We start from the raw sequence: 19,614 nt of genomic DNA on the forward strand, positions 1-19,614 counted from the left end.
TTGGTTCGCCTATTTAGGGTCCGCGAAAGACAGTCATAGACCTTCGCGAAGGTCTAGAAGATGATAAAAGAAAGTTATATCGATAAGCCTCGAGGGCTTATCAATCTGTGCGAAGGAAGATAAAGGGTACAAAACGACATCATAACCATCTTTGGGTGCGGAAACTAGGTTCCAGCATCCCCCCATACTGCTTCAGGTGAGACTTCAGTCTGCACTCCACGAATTGATGTTGAAAGGGCTAGTAGAGTAGGGATTTTCTTGGCTAACTTAACACTCAACTTGGGTCAGGACACCTTAAGCGAACAAATGGTTTTATTGTCGGGACTGGGATCTGCATAAATATATGTGTGATGTCACATCACTGGAATCCAACAAAGAATGAAATTGAAGATTGGTTGGATAGGAAGATCCACAAATTCGCGGTGCAAGAGAAAAGGAACTCGTGATTGATGAAAGAACAGTGGTTGGATAAGTATCTGTACACAGAGATAGACAAAATTTTCTTCTATTACTTACTAGTTGAATTATACAAGTGGATCTCTAAATTGGCAGATAGCCAAGGAAGCTGGAGGTTTGACGGTCCGATAGTGTGGACACTAGAGTTAGTGAGGATATTGGAAGCCTTTGAAGATAAGATCGCATGTGCTGTTGATCACTGGCTTGATCATATCATTGGAGGATTCGTGACAGAGTTTACGGTCAATACCTCAGTTAGCTATAGCAAAACAGAGTGATGCTTCTTCAAAGGACCGTGAGGTAAGTATTTAAGGTCTTTGAATACTTGGATTAAAATTCTCTTGTGTGAAAATCGGGTTATGCAATTACCTTGATGTTTGGAGCTACGCTAAGTGGAAAGATATTCAGGGATAGAAAGGGAACAAGACTTGAATATAGCCCGCTAATAGAGCCTCCTCTGAGTGACAACGAAGAAGCAGCACAGGCTTCTCCGCAGAACGCTATCTAGTTAATAAGGAGAGGGTTCATGTGAATACCACATCGACCCACACCACCTCCATCTTCACCTCTGCCGCAGACACCTTCTCCCACATTGCCACCACCTTCGTCATTGTTCACTATGGCAAATTCAGTAAAATTGCCCATTTTCAAGGGCTTGGGGAATGAGGATCCGAACCAGTTTGATTCGTTGCGAAGGCTGTGTGGGAAGCCGAAGGTATTACAGATGATCAGATGAATAAATCTACGTTGGTCACTATTTTATAGGAACGTGCGCGAACATGGTACATTAAATACTACACTGACAACCCGATGGCTGCATTGGTGGACATTCAAACTGCGCTAAATAAGGAATTCAGTAGGCCCAAGTCTAAAGTGCAATCGATCATTAGATTCAAGGAGATCATGATGAAGCCTGGCAAGATGACCTGGGAGCTGGATCAGAGATTGAAGTGCAAGATTTGTGAAGCTAACATGAATCTTATAGATGGACAGCATCATGAATGGTTTGTGGCTTTGCTCTTGCCTCATCTGAGGGTTGCTTTATCACAACAAAAGATTGAGACCCAGGCGGAGGCCTTGGAAATTGCAATGAGACTGCATGAGACACCAATTCAAGATTTTTCTTTAGGAGTTCAGCAAATTCACGTGGAGTTGTAGAACCTTTGCCTTGAATTCCAAAGTCTAAATAAGGATAGAGTGGCTCGGCCAGAGGTGCGCGAAGAGGTTTGGTGTTTGAAATGTAAGAGTCAAGGGCACAATAGAGATCATTACCCAGTCTTCGCGAATTATGTTGCAAGAGGAGGGCTGATGCCTTTGAGGTCGAAAGCTCAAGTAGGGCCAAGTGCAGGGCCCACCCTGTGGTGTGCTATCTGTCAGGTAGCTGGAAAACATGCGACAGACAATTGCCACTTGCTGCAGAAATTTGTATAGACACTGCAACTACTCTTCTACAACTTCTGCCAATTAGTAGGCCATGATGAGTGCAATTGCCATAGTTATGAGTTAATGATGGAGAGAATGCCTGCGTATCGAGTGCAGATAGAAATGCTGCCTCCAAATTAAGGCACTGGGGAGCCGTGAGGACGATATATAGGGCGCAGTCGAGATCGAGGTGGAGGAGGACCTATGAGAGGTTGAGGGCAAGTTATTTGCTACAATTGTGGAGGTCTAGGACACTACACACGAGAATGCACAAACCCGACGTGCCTATCATGCCGATAGTGTACATAGTTTGACCACGTGATAGAAGACTGCCCTATATTAATAGCTAAGATGCATGAAAAGGGGACGCATCTTTGGCAACCTATGTAGAACCTGCATATGATGAGGGTTGAACCCCGTGAAGAGGACCCCAATGTGAATATTGTGCTGTGAAGTGGAATGAAAACTAGAAAATATAAGGGAAAGTGGCCTAAAAAAGGTGAATGGGTCCAAAAAGCTCCATAAAATGAGGTTGGCTTCGATTTGGAGTGCATGAAGGAAACCTTCATGGAAACAAAGAAAAGCTTTGTTGAGGCTTCTACCTTTGGAAGTCAAGATAAGGAGTCTAAAGAAATGGACCCATCCATGCTTACTACATTTTTGGAGACCTGTATGAAGTTGATATGTGATAGCAAGGCCGTAAAGGGATTACAGGGGTTGATCACTAAATGTGTTGGTAATGCTCCCGAGGGACCGTGTGGTCAGGAAAATTGATAAGCATAAGGTAAGAACAGGGCGTGAGATAAGGCTCACTGCGCAAATAGGAGAGTATGAAATGGACCAAGTTATTCTAGATCTTAGGTCAAATGTGAATATTTTTCCAAAACAGACATGGGAGAGGATGGGAAGACCTGCGCTGTAGTGGTCTCCTATTAAATTGAGGATGGTGAATCAGCAAAAGATTATCCCCATAGGAAGATTGCAAGGAATGACTGCTGATATTGAAGGCACGTGCACATTGGCAGATTTTGAAGTAAAAGAGATTGTCGATGAACACAATCCCTACCCCATGCTCCTTGGGATCGACTAGGCTATCGACATGAATGGGGTGATCAATGTGAAGAAGAGAATGATGTCATTTGAAAGAAAATCGCTCCACGTATTAGTACTATTGGACCCTACAGAGGGACCACACTATACTGAACCAGTGCGCAATTACGAAAGTGACGATGATTTGGACAAGATTTATAAGATAACAATGCGAGATCAAGATTGAGTGAATTCGACAGCAGGTGGATGAATCGCATGGGACCGTGAAATCTCCTGCACATCAAATTCAAATGAGGAATCGGAACGCTGGCATAATAGATTGCACAAAATGTATACGCTACAATGTAACACAATGACAAAATCGTTGCGCTACGTATCATCACAGGTAAGAAGTCTACCTTATTATGATGGTTTAACTAATGTTGATAAATTTATGGGTGGATTTGAAAGGGAAGTGCTAGAGAAGCATTGTTTCCAAGCCTTGGACTCAGCGTTGCGCTCTACGCCTGCAAGATGGTGGGGTACCCATAAAGACAATTTCGATGGATGGCACGAATATAGAAGAATGATGAGGGTGCGATTTGGTCACCCAAAGGTGTGATTGACAAAGAAATATGATGAGAGGAGTGATCCACTCAATCACTTAGCAAAAGGGACCAATGCTTATGGAGCAGAATCGTAACCGGAGTGGGTGCATCTGTTCTGACACACATTGGATGTAATACCTATGAATTGGTACTTGGAGACAGAGCTTCACCATGGCACAGACAAATGGGATATTTTGAAACAAGGATTCCTGATGACATTCAATTGAAGATGGATTCGAGTGCATTGATGAAGTGTTGTAGGAGGTCAAAGCAATGATCTTCAGAATCCTGCAGGATCCCTTGGATTTGATTCAACTAGATTGGACCACCCAGCTACAGCATGCGCTGGAGTGCTACAATGTCACTATTGAAGAAGAAGAGGAGGATCTGAGGAATGTTAATATCCTAGAGACAGAAGGTCACCACAAAGTCATGGGGCCACAGATAGAGAATCATGATATCACCACGCCACTGAAAATGAGACAAGTGAACATTGGGACAGAGGCAGAGCCGAAGTTTGCGAATATAGGGGACTACTGGGATGATGCTACGGTGGATAAGGTCGTTGAGTTGCTCCACAAGTATCAGGATTTGTTCCCTAAAAAATTTGCAGACCTGAAAGGATAACATTGAAACCAAACATGAAGCCTGTGAAACAGAGGCCATATTGCCTTAATCCTAAGTACAAAGAAAGGGTCCACTTAGAATTGGAAAAAATGTTGGCAATAGGAATCATTGAGCCAGTGGAGGAGTCTGACTGGGTAAGTCCAATAGTTGTTCAAGAAAAGAAGGAGAAGGATGAAATAAGGATATGCGTAGATCTCAGGAAGTTGAATGACGCTTTCTTGCATGATCCTTTTCCAACCCCATTCATCGATGAAGTGTTGGATAATGTAGGATGAAAAGAAGCATATTCATTCACTGATGGGTTCTCGGGGTAGAATCAGATCAAGATTGCGCTAGAAGATAGGAGTAAGACTACCTTCACGACTGAGTGGGGATGCTTTCAGTATATGGTAATGCCTTTTGGATTGAAGAACGTGCAGATGATCGTTTCGTGTGTAGTCATCGCGGCGTTCAAGGACTTCATTCACAAGTTTTTGGAGGTATACTTTAACAATTGGATGGTGTTTGGGCCGGTGAAGCACCATGTAGCTAGTCTACACTTGATGTTGGATACATGTTGGAGGTATCAGATCATGCTAAATTTGAAGAAATGTTTGTTCTATGTTCCCTTCGGAATCTTATTGGGTCATGTAGTATGCAGACAAGGATTAATTGTCGACCCAGCTAAGATCACGGTTATAATCAATTTGTAGGTGCTAAGAAGTGTTAAACAACTGAGCGCAATGCTGGCGCATACTAGTTATTACTGAAAATTCATCCAGAGTTCTGCCTAGATTACCACGCCGATGAAAAACTGTTGAAGAAGGATGCTACTTTGTATTGGAATGAAGAATGTCAGCAGAGCTTGGATGTGTTAAAAGAAAAAATAGTCACCGTGCCGATCCTATTCTTCCTGGATTGGAAGAAGGAATTTCATGTTCATGTGGATGCATCATGTATTGCGTTAGGAGCAGTAATGACATAGGAGGGTGAGGGAGAGTTGGATCACCCTATCACGTTTGCGAGCAAGAAGTTATATAAGCATGAGAAGAATTATTCGAAGACAGAGTGCGACGGTTTGGCTATGGTGTACGTGCTCCAGAACTTCAGATATTACTTGCTAGGCGGGCACTTTAATATGCATACCGACCATTTTGCATTAAAGTACTTGCTCAACAAGCCTGTGTTGGGGTGGGGGGGGAACATGCAGATGGTTGTTGCTATTTTAGGAATACGATTTTGAAGTCATTATGAAGCCAGGGTGATTAAATGTAGGACCAGATCATCTATCGCGCATTGAGACATGTGAGGAGCCCACAAATTTGGAGGAAGGACTACCTGACGCACAACTCTTTGCGGTGTGCGTAGCAAATAATAATTTTGCAAACATCATACACTTTCTGACTATAGGAACAGCTCCAGAAGGGTACACCAGCCAACAAAAGAAGGAATTGGTGGTGCACACAACAGATTTTTCTGTTATTGTAGGTCACTTGTATAAGATTGGACTGGATGAGATATTGTGACATTGTGTGCCTAAGTTTGAACGAAGTAGCATCCTAGCTGAAGCTCATGGAGGGGTTGTGCGAGGCCATTATGTAGGAAAAGTGTTGGAAATAATACTGAGAGGGGCGGTGAATCAGTATTATCAAATCAATAACTTTTTCATTTCATACTCAAATTTATATACGCAACTTCAATGAAGGTAACTCACGTGTACACGCAACTGTCTTTAAAGAAACCAACATATATCCAACAAACTTATGATTAAGTTAATTCATCATATGTTGATCTTTAATTAGTGCATCAATACTTCATTAACCATATAAACAGTAACCACGTGCAGTAATAACAGAATAAACCATCACACATAAGCAACACACATGGACACCAAGATTTAAGGTGGAAACCCAATGCGGGACAAAAACCACATGCTTTTGTCTTCTTTTAATATAAGAAAAACCTGTTTACAATCTTGTATTGGTGCATACTCATACCAGTACACAAGCACCCACCTGCAGAAGGCTGCAACCTTCTCTTATTCTCCAGCTTCTACTAGAAGGGAGCTACAACCCCCTAGCTCTTGTACTATCCGATCTGTTTACTAGTACGTAGGCACCAGTCTATAGAACACTCCAACCTTCACTCATTTTCCAGCTACTACTAGAAGGGAGATCCAACCCCCTGGATCTTCTACTCGCTGATATGTTTACCAGTACGTAGGTGTCAGCTTGTAGAAGGCTACAACCTTCTCTCTTCCTCCAGGGACCATGTTTCATAAGTTTTCAAACTGGATACTCCTGGAATACAACACTACAATCTGGAGGCCATGTTTCATCAAATTTTCATACTGGACCCATCAGGAACATTGAAGTTCAAAATCAATCACCACTACAATACAACCAATCACTAAAAACCCATTATCACTGAGTCAAATCACAATCAATCAATCTGAACATTCAGAACACTGTCACCAGAACACAGTCACCAGAACATAGTCACCAGAACATAGATCAGAACCCAGAAATCTGCATCAACAACCATAACCAACTGCAACTTCAAACATCATATTTCATAATGTATACACTTCTTCGATGTGCTGAACCAGCGTGTATATGTTATTTTATCAAAGCGAACCTTCTTACAGATCTAAAAATACTAACTTAAAACTTCACAACTATTCCAAACTTCTGTCATACCCAGATCATAACATTTATAGAATAAAACATGCATTAGTATTCAGATCTAGCCCAATCAACATCAAATCATGTAATGATAAGTCATTTCAGTTCTTATGATCCTGATCTAACATTGTATCCAAGGTGCACAAAATATTTTAGATCATCTCATAATCATAGTCCCTGCAACATAACATATACTTCAGATAGAAGTATTCCTCAGAAACCCATTCACTTGCATACCCTGGCCTAATGATGTTATCCTCCTTATATAGTTTTAGGCCTTTCTCAATACCTCAGACCAAAACCACTTAGGACCAATACCTCAGACTAAATACCTCGAACCAATACCTTGGACCAAATACCTCAAACCAATACCTTGGACCAAATACCTCAGACCAATACCTTGGACCAAGACCTTGATTTTCCATCCCATACATGCTTTTCCTTTTGTGAAAGTGTGTGCATACGTATATGCTCCTTTTTTGCTGTTAACCCGCATGTATACGCTACTTGGACAAGGTGAACCAACATATACTTCTTAAGCCACTCTCTTTCTTCAATCTCTGGAGTCTGATCTATAATCCTTTGCTCTTAACCTGTTGCACTATGAACTGTCATCTATGTGAGTTTCCATAAAGGAAAACACTTGTATCATAATGCCAACAATCTCCCTCTTTGAACTTGATGGAAACCAGAACAACAAGATACTCTCCCCCTTTGACATCAATGGAAAAGGGTGGACCAAGATATTCTCCCCTTTTGATATACATTATGCTGTCCATGCCCCCCTTGACTACATGTAGACTTTGCAAAGTTATTTTTCAAAAAAAAATAACATGGCTCTATAACTCAACTAAGTGAGTACGACCTCCCTAACACCAATGAATCATACATACATCAGTCACCCAACCAAGTGGGGATACACCAAATTTGACTCATCCACCCAACCAAGTGGGGATATACCAAGTGTTTATACATTACTAAAATAACAACTATTACATCATCCTTCCCATGCATAGTCGTGTTATAAATTAGGTATTTTCATGACCTTTAAATCAAATGATATACATGAAATTTATAACAAGGACCAACAATCTAAACAAGACCATGATAGTCATCAGCAACTATCATACACCATATATGATCTGCACCATCAACATCTGTCAGCAGCATCAAGATCAACAACCTGTATATGTCCATCATCAAAAGAGTCACCTGAATCAAACAACTATGTGGATCAAGCAATATAATTATCATCATGTACCAAGGTCTTCTAATATAATGCCAACAATGCATTATTAGAAACATATGCTCCCCCTGAACCTGTGCCAACTATTTACTATCAGATCTAATCATTGCATTTGTTAGTAAGAATCATCAAGGCATCATCATCAACCAGTTATTCATCAAATTATTAACAGATTATGAGGCCCAAAAACACTTCCACATATCATCAGCAGTATGTAACCATCATCAATCAGAACATAATAGATACTTGATAATTGACCGAACCATATCAAACCCCCTTTCCTGAGTCTGTCCCACTGTTTTTCTTCAAAACACCATATACATGATAGTGCAGCTTCTAACTCACGTATATACGCAACTTCTCTTCATAATAACTGTGTATAAGAATTGGAATACTAAATTTTTACACTTTCAGCTCCCCCTGGGTCTGTTATGTCTTTAAACTGAGTTATGCCACATCTTTCTAACAACAATTCCTTCTTCTTCAATACCTTGGATTGTGATGATGTTTGCTCCTTTTGGTACGGTGGCTGAAATTTGCTTCTGCATTCCTTTTCTTTATGTCTAAACTTGTTACACGCATAGCATATTACATTTTTCATATTCCTTCTATCACAATCAATAGCTTTGTGACCAAACATATTGCAAGCAAAACAATATCCTTTAAAGTACCGAGAAACTGATGATCTTTCTGTGTGACGGTCTTGAACCATTCTACTTCTACATCTGGCTGCAACATGTCCAAAATTATGACATTTAAATCATTCGACATTATTTGTCAGAGAAAAGAAACACTTATCCCTTCCATAGTTAGGTGGAAATGTTTTTCTTTTAAGTATTTCTTTCCTTGGTTGTTGATGGGGTTGACCTTTTATCTCCTTGTTGAGCATTTCAGATTTTGCATTAGAGTTCCTTACCTCATCTTGTGAGCTAGATTCACCTTCATGAAAACCAAGACTAGTCTTTATAATAGGTGAATGCTGAACTTTGATGATTTCATCTAACGTTTCCGATCCTTTAGCAAATCTAAGATTCAAAGTCTTTATCTTTTCAAGTTATTTTCTTAGACTTTCTACTTCACATTATAACACTTCATTGTGTTTGCAATAATTTTCAGTGAGTTGATGTGCCACTATGTTGATGACTATATCCTTTTCTGCCAAACTGATTTTGAGTTGATTGATTTCTTTAAGGAAATCTTCCTTTTCTAAGGCATCATTTTCGTATGCCATGAGTAGTTTAATTTCTTGATCATCTGCATCACTATTGGACAAGCCATCACTATCATCATGAGTATAATAACTTCTATTACCTTCTGCAGACGTCTTTCCTTTGACATGAGGGAATTTAGTAGCGTAATGACCAACTCTACCACAAGCAAAGCATTTGAATGGTAGCTTACCTCTGAATCTTCTGAAACCCCGTTGAAGCTTCTTGACAAAATTTACCTCATCTTCTTCTTTTGAAATGTGTCCTGATTCATTGTGCTCTTCCTTTTCTTTTCCCTTTGTTGACGCTTTAAAAGCGTCCTCTCTCATATTTGATGGGCCTCCTTTTCTCAATTCAAAGGCAGTTAGGATTCCATGGCGTTTAGTCATAGTAATATTTTGAAGATCCTGTTTTTCTTCTATGGCAGACACTTTTGACTCAAATTTAGAAGACAAATATCTCAAATTTTCTCAACTAAAGTAGCTTCCTTTATCTCTTCACCCAGATTTCTCATATGATTTACAATCCCATCTACTCATAAGAAATAACTAGAAATACTTTCATCACTATGCATCTTGAGAGTTTCATACTGGACCCTGAGAGTTTGTAGTTTAGCACGTTTTACTTGGGAGTCACCTTGGTAGCTTTGAATGATTCTATCCTGTATTTCCTTGGCTTTGTTGAGTTGCATGACTTTGATGAATTCTGATTTGATAGACTTCCCAATAAGGCATTGACAACTTTGGAATTGATTTCATATTTTTCCTTTCTGCTGGATCCGTGAGGACTGTTGTTGGTTATTGATATCCTTTCTCCACCATTTCCCAAACATCAGCTCCAAGTTACTGAAGATACGCTCTAGTTTGTGTTTTCTAGTATACCAAGTTGTTCCCATTCAAGATTGTTGGTCTAATAGATCCCATGCCTTCATGATTGTTCATTTTGGAAGATCTCCCTTCAAGCAATCGAGCTTCTTCTAAAGTACCTGCTATGATACAAATTGTTGGAAATAAAACTGAGAGGGGGGGGGGGGGGGTGAATCAATATTATCAAATCAATAAATTTTTATTTCATACTCTGATTTATATACGCAACTTCAATGAAGGTGTTAGAGCCTAGATTTGCCTCAAGCTGAAAAGGCAAGGTTCTAGGTCCACATCAAACCACGCTTAGCCTCGTAGCTAGCCCTACGAGGACAGGAGAGGGCTCTCTTCGGGTCAATCTCAGCGATAGATGATCTATGGGGCTTGAGATGACTAAAATATAAACTAATTTTAGGCTAGGTATGAAGTACAAGGATTTGTTTTGAGTTTTTGGGGGTTGTGTTGGAAAAAAGGGACAGGCAAATTTTGGGTCCGGGGATAAGGCCAGATTTTTGCAGAGTTCTAATTGGGGCAAGGAAGGCAATCATTTTGATGCTTTGAATTGAATGAATGGGTGGATCAGACCAGTGAGGAGCCAAGGAGGGAAAGAGGGTCTCAAGAGTCCTCCTCAAACAGATGAAAATATGAAGAATTAAACAAAATATCCAGGCAGAGCATAGCAGTCCATGAATTCTACTTTAATCACTCATTTGTTTAATTGTAGAAGACAAGAGAAGGGAAAATGATACATAATAACATCAAATAACTTACAAATACATAGAGAAACTCACCATCAAAACATAGAGCCATATGGATCCCAACAAGTGCTGCAAAACCCTGGTCTTTCCTTTGCCAAAATTGCAGAAATGAAATGTACAATAGAGTGCTAAGCAATCCCAAGTATCCAACCTTCTACCAAAATCAAACCCCTACACTATAAAATTCATAAAATATATACATTTTCTCATCCTTGTACAAAGGGATTGAGCTCAACCATTTTCTTCAAAATAGAATTAGTTACATTAAACTTGGGCCGACTTTCTGAAAATAGGTGTTGAAGATAAACTCGTATCTCCTAAACCATAGTACTGGTTACAAAACTGAAAGAGGTTTTTGTAGATAAGGTTATGATGGAGACAAACCTCTCGCAAATTTTTGAAATTCGTTACCAATAGCTCGCAATATATTCCACAAAATAATCTCTAAAACAGAAAATCATTAAAAATTTAAATTTGTGAAAATGAGCTATAAATATCTAGTCACATATCCCAATCCATGACACCTATGAAAAAAATAAAATAGGTTTTTGTTATATGGCGCGTGCTTAACAAAAACCTCCTTGGGTTTTTCAAAATTACTTTCCATCTGTTATAAAATGGCCTCACACTAAAATGACTAAAACAGTAAAAAATATGAAAATTTTTCTTTGTTTTACTGTAGGCTCCAAATATCACTGTATATCTCCCACATAGTAGCACCTGTGCATAAACTGAAGGAGGTTTCTGTTATTAAATATGTGATGAACAAAAACATCTTTCACTTTTGAAAAATTCCTTACCATTATTTCAGAAACTGATTTTGTACTAAACTTGTCATTGTGTGCAGCAACTGACCTCAAAACATGCATAACCAAGAATCACTCATTCATTTCTTCTAGTGACAGGCTGCGAAGACTGGAACTAACAGAAGGTAACTCGTGTGTACATGCAACTGTCTTTAAAGAAACCAGCGTGTATCCATCAAACTTATGATTCAGTTAATTCATCATATGTTGATCTTTAATCAGTGCATTAGCACTTCATTAACCATATAAACAAAAAACATGTGCAGTAATAACAGAATAAACCATCACACATAAGCAACACACATGAACACCAATATTTAAGGTGGAAACCCAATGCGGGACAAAAACCACCTGGTGTTGTCTTCTTTTAATATAAGGAAAACCTGTTTACAATATTGTACTGGTGTAGACTCATAACAGTACATAGGAACCCACCTGCAGAAGGTTACAACCTTCTCTCGTTCTCCATCTTCTACTGGAAGGGAGCTACAACCCCCTAGCTCTTATACTAGTCGATTCGTTTACTAGTACGTAGGTGCCAACCTACAGAAGGCTCCAACCTTCACTCATTTTCCAGCTGCTACTAGAAGGGAGATCCAACCCCCTAGATCTTGTACTAACCGATATATTTACCAGTACATAGGTGCCGGCCTACAGAAGGCTACAACCTTCTCTCTTCCTCTAGGGACCACGTTTCATAAATTTTCAGATTGGATACTCCTGGAATAAAACACTACAATCTGAAGGCCATGTTTCATCAAATTTCTATAATGGACCCATCAACAACATTGAAGCTCAAAATCAATCACCACTGTAATACAACCAATCATTGAAAACCCATCATCACTAAAGCAAATCAGAATCAATCAATCTAAACATTCAGAACACTATCACCAAAACATAGAGCAGAACCCAGAACTCTACATCAACAACCAAAACCAACTGCAACTTCAAACATCATATTTCATAATGTATACGCTACTTCGATGTGCCAAACCAACGTGTATACGCACTTTTATCAAAGTGAACTAGCGTACAGATATGAAAATACTAACTTAAAACTTCACAACTATTCCAGAATTCTGTCATACCCAAATCATAACATTTACAAAATAAAACATGCGTTACTATTCAGATCTAGCCCAATCAACATCAAATCATGCAATGATAAGTGATTTCAGTTCTTATGATCCTGATCTAACATTGAATCCAAGGTGCACAAAACATTTTAGATCATCTCATAATCATAGCCCCTGCAACATAAAATATACTTCAGATAGAAGTATTCCTCAGAAACTCATTCACTTGCACACCCTGGCCTTATGATATTCTCCTCCTTATATAGTTTTAGGCCTTTCTCAATACCTCAGACAAAAACCACTTAGGACCAATACCTCGGACCAAATACCTCAGACCAATACCTCGGACCAAATATTTCAGACCAATACCTTGGACCAAATACCTTGGACCAAGACCTTGATTTTCCATCCCATACATGCTTTTCCTTCTGTGAAAGTACATGCATATGTATATGCTCCTTTTGTTCTATTAACCACGTGTATACACTACTTGGAAAAGATGAACCATCGTATACTTCTTAAACAACTCTCGTTCCTCAATCTATGGAGTCTAATCTATAATCCTTTGTTGTTAACCTGTTGCACTATGAACTATCATTTATGTGGGTTTCCATCAAGCAAAACACCTGTATCATAATGCCAACAAAAAGCAACGACGCAGAAGATTTTATGCACTGGGTTGTGGTGGCCAATAGTGCATGAGGATTTGAAATAATATTGTAGGGTGTGTAATTCATGTTAGAGGACATGCAGGACATCATGGAGGGATGAGTTGCCACTAAATCCACAAGTGTCGTTGCAGCCATTTGAAAAATGGGCAATTGATTTTGTAGGATCAATTCAGCCTCCAGGAAAGAAGACAGGTGCATTGTATATCATCACCGCGACTGAGTATTTGACCAGATCGCTGGAGGCACAGCCTGTAAAATATTATACAAGGGAAAAAAAAGTGAAGTTCCTATTTGAATATGTGCTTACTAGGTTTGGTTACCCAAATATTTTGATGAGCCATCGCGGTACACATTTCCTTAATGAAACGATCAGCACGCTAATGGTGGAATTCCAAGTCTATCATTGAAAGAGCACGCCATATCACCCTCAGGCTAATGGGATGGTGGAAGCGTTTAATAAGATATTATAGAATGTGCTGACAAAGGTTTGAAATACGCAGAGGAATGATTGGGACGTATGCATACCAGCGGTGTTATGGGCATAGAAGATGTGATGCCGATGGAGTACATTGTGCCTAGTCTACTGATATCGGTGTTCACAGGAATGGAAAACTGCAGAGCCTTAGAAGAAAGGCTCTCGTAGCTAACATAGCTAGAGGAAGATAGATTCTTGGCTAGATTCCATTACTAAGTTCAGAAGGAGCGCGAAAAGGCATGGCACGATCGGCACATCAAACTGCGCACCTTCAAGGTAAATGATTTAGTTTTATTATATGACGACAAGTTTGATAAATTTCCAGGAAAATTTTAGATGCATTGGCTGGGGCCATATGTGATCAAAGATATTACCGATGGTGGAGTAGTTCAGCTTGTGCAATTGAATAGAGATCAATTTCATGGAAAGGTAAATGGCAGTCGATTGAAGCCATACACCAAGGATCCAGCTAGATAACTATACAATGACAGCACAGTCTTAGCGCTCTAGGCAGCTGCAAGGAGGTGCAAGACTATAAACTACACTACTCAAGTTGTGGAGCTACATAATGAGGGGCCTGCTTGGGATAGACGGGTGTCTCAGAGTTAGCGGACGCGCGAAGGGAGCTGCGCTATAGGATGAGAGACTATGCAGCGTAGCATGAAAGTGACTGTTACCATCACGGTTCATGATTTGACAGTGAGAAAACAACTAAGAGTAGTGGGGGGGCAGAATTTAAGGCTGAATTTAAGAGCAAAATCTTTGAAAATCTACCGCCAATCTAGAATTTATAAGTGGACTTTGGGGGGAAGAGTCGAATTTGAATTTGAACTTTCCTATAAATTACAGATGGCTGCCCAACAAGAGACAAGTTGCATTCTAAGAGTTTATGTCTCACGCTGTCTGGTGTGCATTAACTGTGTGTTCTTTAACGATTTGGTGGTCAGTTATGTGTTTGATAGGTTACCTATGGAAACCGAGCAACTTATTAATAGCTTCATGTCTAAACCCATGGAAACTGCAAGTGCTGGAGGGTCTATTGCCTCTGAGGGAGCTTCCCTTGAGGTTGTAAGTATGGAGGTGCCCGCAGTAGTGCCAAAATCGCCGAGGTCACCTAGGCCAAAGCCTATGTCGACAGGAGAGGTTCCCAAACCGAAGAAGGATAAACAAAAGAAGACGTTTCTGGTGCACAAGTCACCACGGAAACATCAGAGGAAAGAAAAGCCCACCGCGCAAGAAAAGGGAAAAGTGGTTGACCTGGAGGGTGATGAGGGTGAAAAGGACATTGATATTGAGGGGGTAGACCCTATTTTAAAGCTACTAGAATACCTCCCTCCACAGCAAGGTAAGGGAAAGTTTCTCCTTCATACACCCCTGCTGCCAATGAATATCACGTTTGAAGGTCCACACTTGGTGCGTGTCCCACATTTGAAGCTTGAAGATTGGGACTTCTGGGACACTGAGCAGTTCCCCCACGTGGAAACCGATAATTTCATATAGTGAGTGTTCTACAAGGATTTGGGTGTCACCATGCTGGAGCTAGTGAAGTGGATTCATGGGGTGGAAAAGGTAGGATTGTTGAATCTTATATGAGTGCCGCATTACCACCGTGCACCCATAAATTTGATTGTTATCAAACATTTGTTGTGCCTGGTGCATGAAGGGTGCCTGTGGTTGGAGGAGATGATCCTTATAACCAACATGCTAATCCATAGGATCAATTTACTACCACATTCAAGACTAAATCAGCCAAGGCATTTGGCGGAAAGACGGGTGAGCACGACCTTGTCGAGCGAATGAAAGACAAGTTTAATCTTGTCAAGAAGCCACACAGATATTCAATTTCAAGCATAACCGACCGCGTGGTGAAGGTGGCCGCCCAGATCTTGGTTGGCAAGGTAATGAGGAAGTGTTGCATAGACGAGGTTCCGGCACTAGTTGTTTCACTAGCAGCCCAGCGCGCAGAGGGAATACAATTAAATTGGGCGCGCTACCTGTGCAGCGAGTTCCTCGTGAACTACAGGGAGGCATAGGACCAGAGCAAGATGTTTCACTACTCATGGCTCTTACTTTTGATTGTGTTGGTTGTGTGGCCATTCCCAGAAGACAACCAATTCCCTCCAATCACACCATATTTTCCAGAAGCAACGAAGTTTTCTTCGCTATGGGCCACAAAGGACGTTGAGCGGGTCTGGGAAAGCAAGGTGTTTTAAGTATGGATGTAAATGAGAATTAATATGGCCATCAACTGGAAGCCACAGTTGTCGCCAACCATTTTTGAGTAGCTATCTAGGTATGTGGAGTTCAAAGCAGACTTCCACCAGATTTCCATTCGGGTGCGAAAGGACCCAGAATAGAAGTGGTATGATTTACCATACCTCACAATGGATGATGCCATTGGAATGTTCCTCAATTTTTGGGTAGCAGAATGAAGCACAACATCAGATTTTTCCACTGAGATAGTAAGTTCGTGGAAAAGCCGAAAAAAGAAGTGGCCTATTTGAAAGTTCAACAGTTCGCTGAAAGTGAAAGAAGGAGACTGAGGTGAAGGCACGCTCAGAAGTGGAGTGCGCTATCAAGGAACAGGAGGAAGAGTGAAACTCTGACAGAATTCATAAATCTCCTTTGCCACAGACAGAGGAAGAGGAGCAATCAGGACAGGGCAGTGGAGATCTGGAAAGCACTCCCTTCCCAGTGAAGCAGAATAGTGAACAGGAAAAATAAGTACCGCAGAAGGAGACTAAGGCCATTAAGTCATTGCTAGACCTGATCACCTTGACAGAGGGTGACTTGGATGACATTTAGGACAAGGCAAGGGATACAATAGCAGAACTGCTACAGCAGTTTAAGCAACAGCAAAAGCAGGCACTCAGTGCCATACAGATGGGTTTGCGCGAGCTGCAGATCCAAACAGCTAGACTATAAGCAAGAGTGGGGCAGAGTAGCATAGCCTCAACTAGTTTAGCGTCGGGGAAAATGGCAGGGATGGAGTTGGTTCACTCTTTGGATCTTTGGGTAGTCATGCTGCCTGATGGAGCCTTGAGCATGGAGGTGGATGCTGACAAGGCTATAGTCACCGCTTTGAGGAATGTTGGACTAAACTTGGTCGCAATCCCTAGCGAATTCCTTCACACACTACAAGCAAGTGTGATCGAAGAACTTAAGGCCCGAGAATAGCATGTGCTATGCATGATCAGTGAGCCGAAAATCAACAACGAAAAGATATTCATTGAGAAGATAGTTGCGTTAGAAGCCTGGAAGAAGGTGCAGGAGAAGAATGAGCACACCACCTCGACAGTAGCTGAAGCATGCAGAATCATTTTGGAACTGCATATCCCAGAAGAAGCGCCGGTGGAAGCCAAGATTTGGAAGTTGGCTGTAGGTGTGCATGATGGAAAGATTGAGATGGCCAAGGTTCAGTTTGAGCTGAACCTAAAAATTATAGAACTTGAGTTGAAGACACAACCTTCAACTCCACCAAAGGTCAAAGAACAATGTGAAGCTACTGTGTGGAATGGAGTTGCTATAGTAGATGTTGCGGTGGCGGAATGCACTACGCTCTTCAAGCAGTCTATGGAGCTAATCACGAGACTGTAGGAAGATCCTAACCTATAGAGGTTGAACACAGAGGCCCGGGAATTGCAGCAACAGTGTGATGAAGTAAAGGCAGCAGCACGCACCATCGTTGTCACACAGAGATTGGCAAAGATGTAGGAAGCAAAGAAATTACAAGAACATGTAGAAGAAGCGCAGTGGAAAGAGGCAGTCCTCAAGGCCAGATTGGGGCCTTAGCTGGATGAGGCCTATGTGATCTCTGCCACCATTGGGGAAAAGTTGGCTAGCCAGCAGAGAACACAACAAAAGATCTAGGAAGATAGCGTAGGACTAGCAATCGAGCAGATGGTGGAGTAGGTCAAGCAGGAAGCTACGCAATATGTTTAGTCAATTTAGTGTCCTAAATTGCTCTACATAAATTATCAATCTGGGTATCGTAAACTGATGAAGTGTAGTGCACTGTTTGTGCTAGCTAACCCTTATTACTTCATTATTTTTATGTTTTATGTTGTTTTGGGTATTTCTAGTCTTTTAATTCTTAATGATTTACAATGTGAATTATCAAAACTAAATCAAAATTCCTTAAAGACTGCTCAAAATCTAGAAATGAAAATAGATCTAAGAAATGAAAGCAGAGCTAAGAAAGATATGGAAACAGAACTAGGAAAGAAATGAAAACAGAGTTTCTATTCTTATTTTACCATTATTTCGAAATCACGAACTAAACTGAAAGTGAAATTTGCAATTGATGTCTAACTAATTACAGAAATAAAACTAAATGAAATACCTGGTTACTTTGCCTCTCAATTATGTCTGCTATTTTTCCTACCAGGTGAATTCTTTTTGTTTCCTTTGCTTTTCTTCCTGGTTTCTTTATGCTCAACTCCTTTATTGTTCTGGCTAGAATTGGAATTTCCTTAATGGCTTGTAGCAAAGGGATTTTGATACAGGCATTCTTCAATTCATCTAGAAAATCATAATTGGGAAACATAATCTGCTTTTCTACTCCTCTATCAATTTGTAATCTTTCAGGAAAGGGAGGTGTAGAAGTAGATGTTGTTTGCTCAATGATAGGAGTTGTGTTCACTAATTATTTTTGTTTCTCTTTTTCAATGTTTTGGTTTTGGAGAGATGTTCCCTCAAAACTTTTATTGACTTTTAGAGAATCTTCCTCAAAACTGTCTTGTTCTTGAATAACTACAGAGGGTCTTTCCTTTTCTAATATCCTACTAGATCTCAGTTGAACATCATTAAGATCTAGAGGAGTGATCATATAAGTTGGAAATTATTGTCCTTCTACCATGTAAGAATTCTGAGGATTTTTATTGTTGGGGTTTGGTAATGGTTGGGCAGGTAGCTGATTTGGTTTCTGCTGAAATGGAAGTAAGAGTTGAGGACATTGGTTTTGTTGCGGGTTTTGTTGTGGAATTTGTCCTGGAAATGGTAATGAAAGTTGAGGGCTCTGATTTTGAAGTTGTGGCTACTGATTTTGTTGTGAATTATGTGGGGGAGGATAATTCTGATATGATGGAGGATATTGGTAATATTGAGAAAATCTCACATAAGGATTTTGTACTCCTTGTGCCCAAGGTTGAGATTGAGATTGAGGTTGAGGCCAAGGTTGGTGCCAAGAATTCCAATTTGGTGGGGGTTGAAGATACATTTGATTGTTAAATCCCTAATTTTGTGGCCCCTGCCAAGGTCTTCTAGCAACAAAACAAAGAGGTTCTGCAGAATTTGGGACTGTTTCCTCTTGAAAGACAGCCTTAAGACCTGGAATTGAAGGAAAACCCTTGGTCTCATGGCTTTCTCAGCAAATCATACAAGTTTCTAGAACTTTTTCATCTACAGGGCATTCCCTTAGAGTGTTTTTTTCTGCATTTTGCACAAAAAATGGCTAAAGCATCAACCTCGGTTTTTTTCTTATTTTGCAACTTAAGGGTGTCTAATTGCTCACTAAGACTCCCTAGAATTTTAGTTTTAAATTCATCAAGAATATTACCAATTTCTACCCTCTTACAGATCCAGTTGCAGACTTATTTACTCTAACAAGAGAAGGATCTCTTGGACCTTTCCCAGTTTTAGATTTCCCTCTTGAGAGATGAACACATAATTCTCCTATATCATTTAATGGGAGTTGAGAGATAT

Source organism: Pinus tabuliformis, chromosome 1_2 (assembly GCF_031772625.1).
Source record: "Pinus tabuliformis cultivar Carrire ecotype Pingquan chromosome 1_2, CPIR1, whole genome shotgun sequence".
Classification (NCBI taxonomy): domain Eukaryota; kingdom Viridiplantae; phylum Streptophyta; class Pinopsida; order Pinales; family Pinaceae; genus Pinus; species Pinus tabuliformis.